This window comes from Labrus bergylta, chromosome 4 (assembly GCF_963930695.1).
Source record: "Labrus bergylta chromosome 4, fLabBer1.1, whole genome shotgun sequence".
NCBI classification, from domain to species: Eukaryota; Metazoa; Chordata; class Actinopteri; order Labriformes; family Labridae; genus Labrus; species Labrus bergylta.
Genome location: NC_089198.1, coordinates 29,813,186 through 29,820,110, shown reverse-complemented (window position 1 = coordinate 29,820,110; position 6,925 = coordinate 29,813,186). Strand labels below are relative to the sequence as shown.

The 6,925-nt window shown below is 40.9% G+C and overlaps 1 long non-coding RNA gene across 3 annotated transcripts; it reads left to right on the top strand.

Annotated features, from left to right (window-relative positions):
- The first annotated feature begins 3,819 nt into the window (after nucleotides 1-3,819).
- LOC109979019 (uncharacterized) lies at nucleotides 3,820-6,725 on the top strand. 3 transcript variants are annotated; one of them, XR_010666371.1, is made up of 4 exons: nucleotides 3,820-4,367; nucleotides 4,482-4,553; nucleotides 6,151-6,459; nucleotides 6,588-6,725. It is a non-coding gene; the product is annotated as an uncharacterized lncRNA (long non-coding RNA). The 3 variants fall into 3 exon arrangements; XR_010666369.1 differs by lacking the exon at nucleotides 4,482-4,553 and having other exon boundaries at nucleotides 4,030-4,367; XR_010666370.1 differs by lacking the exon at nucleotides 3,820-4,367 and having other exon boundaries at nucleotides 4,404-4,553.
- Nucleotides 6,726-6,925: the final 200 nt, after the last annotated feature.

Below are 6,925 nucleotides of genomic sequence, written 5' to 3'. Positions count from 1 at the left end.
AACACAAAAAAATAATCCCTCCATTCCCCCTCAAACCCCCACACAGGACTACCTCACTGGACTGTAAAATACAACATAACATACATCACAAACGTGCAATATATTTATCTGTATAGTGTCATGTCCAGCTCAGGGTCTTAGGTTGTTTTTATTTCTATCTTGTTTTATTTTCTGTCACTAACTTCTCCTCTCGTTTCAGATCCTTCACTTCCCGCCCTCATGTGTTTCCCACCTGTGTGATTGTCTGCCCCGCCCTGATTGTTCCCAGCTGCATCTCGTTGTCTTCCCCCTCACCCTACTATTTAGTCTGTAGCTTCCCTTCCTACTGTGCCAGTTTGTCTTTGACCCCTGTGAGAAGTGTTCAAGCCTTTTGTTTCCCCTTTGATCACTTTTTTGGATTGTATCTTCTTCAAGAGTAAAGACTGTTTTTTTCCCCATCAAAGACTGCGTCGTGAGTCGTGCTTTTGGGTTCACTTACCTGTGGTGCTGTTACAATAGTACTTTTACTCATAGCTTTTCTTTTTATATCTATTTATATCTGCACCTTATTTTTCTATGTAAATACTTGCTGCTGTTTTTATCCTTTAGCACTACAACGAGCCAAATGCAACAAAATTTTGTTCTTATCTGCACTGTAAAGTACAAGTTTGAATGACAATAAAGAAAGTCTAAGTCTAAGACTAAGACTACACCTCTGCCAGATGATATATGCGCACATTGTGTTGTTTAAAAAATTCAAATGAAGCGCAGTAGTCTACATGGAAGAGAGTAACCATCTCAAAAAATTGATACGGTCTTTCACTACTCACAGAGACTTTCATCTTGGAGAGATGGCCACAGTGCCACAATTCCCATCAGCCCTCCACCCTCCCTACATGAGACATCTCTTTTCATTCTGCTAACATTTCGGCTACTTCTTACCGGGCTGACAGAAGCTATTCTGACCTCCTCCTCCTCAATCTGTCCCTGCTGCTGCTGGGTCACGTCTCTCTCCTCCTCCTCCTCAATCTGTCCCTGCTGCTGCTGGGTCACGTCTCTCTCCTCCTCCTCCTCAATCTGTCCCTGCTGCTGCTGGGTCACGTCTCTCTCCTCCTCCTCCTCAATCTGTCCCTGCTGCTGCTGGGTCACGTCTCTCTCCTCCTCCTCCTCAATCTGTCCCTGCTGCTGCTGGGTCACGTCTCTCTCCTCCTCCTCCTCAATCTGTCCCTGCTGCTGCTGGGTCACGTCTCTCTCCTCCTCCTCCTCAATCTGTCCCTGCTGCTGCTGGGTCATGTCTCTCTCCTCCTCCTCCTCAATCTGTCCCTGCTGCTGCTGGGTCACGTCTCTCTCCTCCTCCTCCTCTGAATCCACCTGTGCACTCGATGGGACTGCTTCTGCACATGTCGACGGCCCTGCATTCGCTGCTGCAGTCGAACTTGTAAACATATTAGTGATTTTGGCACATTTTGCTGCGTCCTCTTGTAGGCTTTTTAGCCTTTTTTCTCTGAGCTTGTCTGCGCCCCCCTTGTGCTTTTGTTGTTTCTTATCCATGTCACACTCACTCACTCTGACTTCTCTCCAACTCCGGTCAGCTTAATGGCAAAAATGTATAACCTTGGGGAGGGGAGCGGAGGGGCGGGCCGAGGAGGGCTGAGAGATTACATTGGACTAGCCCAATGTCCTTCAAGAAAATCAACCAATGGGCCGTGTTTCGTGTCTCAAATTACCGTTCGCGGTCGTTAAAAAAAAATATACTCTTTTAATTAAATTATGACAGCCCTGGGCCGGCACACTGGGCATTGCCCAGTATGCCCGATGGCCTGTCCATGCCTGATCTCAGGTGAATTGTTGCAGTCACTTCTATGTTAAGGAGACAGGGACTCCCTTTTCATGGCCATGATGAAGGTAGAGACAGCACAAACGGAGGGAATTTTCTTGCGTGCATCAAATGCTCATTATATCTCACCAACATCCCAGAAGGAGATGATTGACTGTTGTGCCCAGGAAGTTATTAGTGTCATTGTGTCTGAAATGACAAAGTCCAAAATCTATGCCATCATGGCAGATGAGGCAAGGGATGAAAAATCAGAGCAGTTAGCTGTTTGTGTCAGGTATGTGTCAGAGGGGGCAGTGAAAGAACGTTTCCTAGCACTTGCAGAGATAAAATCATTTGATGCCCAGTCCATTGCAAATGAGCTGCAGCAGCAGATCCAAAACAATGGTCTTGCAAAGCTTAAGTGTGTAGCACAAACATATGATGGTGCAGCCGCCATGAGTGGGTCCACTGGAGGTGTACAAGCACATTTTAGAAGGCTCCATCCTGAAGCTATCTATGTGCATTGTTATGCTCATGAACTTAACCTGGTGTTGTGCCACACTTGCAAGGCCATCCCAGAGGCTGTGGAGCTTTTCAGCTTGTTGGAGTGTGTGTACTCTTTCTTCAGCACCTCCCTAGTGAGTCATCATAAGTTCATGGAGGCTCACACAAGGCTTGGATTGACAACAATTGAGCTTGTGCAACTTTCAAACACTCGCTGGGCAGGTCAGTTGCGATCAATCAGTGCAGTTCTTGAGACATTGTCTGCCATTTTGGAGTGCCTTTCTGCCATTGGATCCCTCATAGCTGTTGGTCTCAGAGCAAAGCTCTATAAGTTCTCAGCAGTCTATGCACTACTGATGTTTCAGTCACTTTCTGTAACTGAAGGACTCCACAAGCTCCTTCAGAAAGAGACTTTAGACCTGGTAGAGGCTTTGATCTGCAAACAAGCAGTGTGTGACACACACACAGATGCATTTGCCACAGAGCTGTATGAGAGAACCAAAGCCCTGTGCCACACCCACAGTATCCCTGAACCAGGTGCCAAGACAAGGAATAAACGGAGGAAAATGGAGGATTTTGTGCTGGAAGCAACTGCAGGTTCACGCACTGAATTGAACAACTCAGACACATTGAGAAGAGAGTTACTTTTCCCTTGTGTGGAGAGGATGGTTGGCGAGCTTGAGCAAATATTTTGCAGTGTAGATGCAGGGCTACTAAAAGGCATCCAGGCATGCAGTCCTAAATGTGAGAACTTCTTGAGTGAATCACACTTGAATGAACTTGCAAAACACTACAGCATTGACCTGAAAACAGAGGAGCTTCTGGTGGCCAGAAACTTTCTTGCCCGGAAAACAGAGGCTGGATGTTCACCCAAAGATATGTTGTCTGTGCACAACCTCCTTGATTCAGACATGTTTCCCTCTCTGAAGGCAACCATACAAGTTGCCCTAACAGTGCCTGTAAGCAGCTGCTCATGTGAAAGGTCCTTTAGTGCACTGCATCTGCTGCACTCCTGGCTGCATCAAACAATGGGTCAGAAAAGACTTAACAGTCTTGCAGTCATGTCAATTGAAACAGACACGCTTCAGCATGAGTCACAACAGAGTGATAGACCGATTTGCCACCCTTAAAAACAGACGGCATTCTTTGATGCTTCCACCCACTAAGTAACTCGCAATTGTAGCCATGTTATTTAAAAATGGTGTACTTGGCTTACTTTTATTGTTAATGCTGTAAACATACTGTTACTGTGCAAACCTGTGTTTGTTCTTGTACTGTATTCAAAAAACAGACTGAAATAATAATAATAAATAATTTCTCAGTCTTTGTTAGCTGTTTGTGAAATTTTGTGCTCGCGCGCTACGTTCGCTCACATCCTATGCATCTCTTGGGGGCTAAGCCTCCCCTGTCCTTAAAACCTAGTGACGCCCCTGGTCTCAGAAAATGATGTGTTTCAGAAAATGTATGTGAGGAATCAAGCATAATTCTGCTGATCTGAGCTATAGGTCCAGCATCATCTCTATTACAGCGTCTCTAAATGAACAATATTCTGCTGTGGTGAGATAAGAAAAAACTCTGCTGGATCAAATAACTACATTTTGTACTACGTGGGTAATAAACACTGGACAGTCTGTATTAATATCAGTGTGCTCGATGGCAAAGTGAAGTGAGAACACAGCTTTCTATCATGAGATCATGAATGAAACTAGCAAAAGAACAGAGAGCTCAGTTCATCCCCAGTGCTCGATCAACAAAGTGAATTCATTTATTTCCTCCTCAGGGGACCAAGAAGGTCTGTACCACATTTCAAACCAGTCCATTCATCCATCCTTCAGCTCCAGTTTAAACATTGTGGACTTAACAAATGAAACAACAGACATCACCGTTAAAGGAGAAACATTCTGAGAGGAAGAAAAAGAGGAAGAGACGCTGAAGTAGAAATGTGTTTGAGGTTTGATCCTGGTTCATGATTTGTGTAGTTCACCAGCAGACAGGTTTTTGTATCACGTCTTTTCACTGTGGAGGAGTTATTTGATCTTTGGCTCTGGAGCTAGACTCTTTGTTTCAGGTAAGAATAAACTTTGATTTCCTTCAGTCGTCTGAAATGTGACTTTAATTACTTTCTGCTGTTTGAGTCATTAAATATTAAAGTTTTATAATAAATGGAGATTTTTTTTTTAAGGCGTGCAGCTATTGAGACATGAAAAGATGTTACCTCTAAGATGTTCAAATCTCAACACATAAATAAAGTTAAGTAAGTTATTCTGTTTCATATGTTGTAAATTTATAACGACAATAAAACGATAAATTTTGCACTTTATAACGACCCCTTTAAGTAAGGACAGAAGACATTTAAACTTTTAAACTTTAGCCTGAGTTGCATATATCATATATCAAACTGTATTGTGGGCTCATGTTTTTTTTGTATGGGTGGGATATGTATGTATATATGTGTTGTGTTGTGTGTTTGTATGTATGCTGGCTGCTGGAACACTTAAATTTCCCTGCTGGGATGAATAAAGTATATCTTATCTTATCTTTATCTTAAAGAACATTTGAATGATCCTGAAATAAAAACCTGTAAAATAAAGCTCACAATAATTATATTTGATTTGATGGTGTCTTCAAACAGATATTTAAATGATATTTTAAATGTAATCAGGGTTCAAGGCCATATTAAATGTACACTTTAAAGAGTTGGAGGCTCAATAAGAGGTTCATTAAAAATAACTAACAAGGTTTAAGGACAAGAAGTGCGACTGACGAGGCGACTCCAAAGAGTTTCTGATCTTTAACGACTTAGAAAGCCACATTAGAAGAAAAAGACTTTGTTTGAATGAAACGCTTTAAAAAGGATCAAATAGTCAAACCAATGATTGTTGGGCTCAAACTTGAACATGTTGTTAGTGCTCTGTTTTGAACTGTGTGAATCAACTCATCAATCTTTCTTTGTATGGCTCTGATTTCTAACAAATGTTATCTGAAGACACTTTAAAAAGAGCAGGTCTAGAGCCCACTCTTTGTTATCACACGTTGACTTCTTCTCTGTGTGAATCTACAAATAAACTTGCTCAAATGATTCACATTTATATCATTATATATATTTAATACAGAATGAAAAACTGTTTTTCAGAGACAATCATTTGAACTATATGTTGTCTGATATCACACGTTATCATACGTCTATTTAAATGTCTTCTCTGGGATTTATGAAACCTTTGTCTTCAGTTTGTAAATCAAGTTTGACCTTATTTGACATTTCTAAACATAACACTGAATATTTAATATATAACAAACACTCTGAAATAACTATTGTATGGATTTTATTTATCTGTTTTAATTAGAGTAAACAACATGGTTTTAAATATATTCATACATATTTATTTTTTAATTTATTCAAAATGATTAAAGAGTTTTCTTGAAGGTTAATATGTAATTCATAATTATATGCAAACCCCGATAAAGATAAGAGTTGTTTAAATTGTATGGAAATATATTTTAATGAAATTATAAACTGCATGATAAAATATAATTTAATGTATAAATACAAAATATAACAAAGTTTAAAATGATATTCTATTGCTGCTATAATCCTACTTTGTTTTTATTTTTATGGATTTAATTTCACTTAAATGTTTTAAACCTTAAAATGTTATTGTGACAACACCTGGTATTATAATAAACAGATTAATGTATTTACCATAATACAGATGATATGATTAATGTGTCTTAATTTTTACTGAGCTGTAGTCATGAGTGTTTTAGAGACCAGAGTTCATGTAGGTTTAGGATCAGACTGAATGTCGTTAATGCTGCTGACTCTGTGTGTGTTACTTGTTTCTCTTTCAAAGACGAGGAGCAGGTGGTGAAGCCCGTGGTGAGCGTGTACCCGGCAGCATCCAGAGGCCGGCTGGAGGAGAAGAGCTCCCTGCTGTGTTTGGCCTCAGCCATGTTTCCTCCTGTGGTCAGAATCTCCTGGAGACGACAAACGGAGTGCGGATGTTTAGAGGAGCTGCCCTCTGCTGACGGACAGCAGCTGGAGCTCAGAGAGTCTGGATGTACTGCCTCCGTCTTACAGATCTATCAGACAAAGTTAAGCTATGAATACAGCTGCTACGTGCAGCACGAGGGGGGAACAGTGGAGGCTCTGATAGATACAGGTAATGAAGGTTTTGGTGACTTTATGCAGCGTAGATTCATCTTCATTTAGTGACTCTGTTAAAAGAAAGAAAAACAGAGGACTGACGTTGTTGATGATTTTATTCTTTTTCTGTTCCAGCACCTGCAGCGGATCCCTCTGTCCCGTCTCCATACAAGGTGAAGCTGCTCTTGCTGCTCTACACAGTGCTGACAGTGAAGAGTCTGGTGTACTGCTGTGGACTCTTCCTGCTGACCGTCCTCAGGAACATCTCATAAATGTATCTCCTTTATCGCTTAGATGAATTTAAAAATGTCAATCATGACTATATATATGCAATTATGATCAAACAACATTTTGCAGCAGTGTAAAACAAATCCTATATTATATACAGTAAATGTTATTGTTTTGTATAATACTTTAGCAAATGATGCGCAATGTTTAGAGCTATTAGCGGCTAAGATGCTTTCTTAATTAATCAGGCCCTC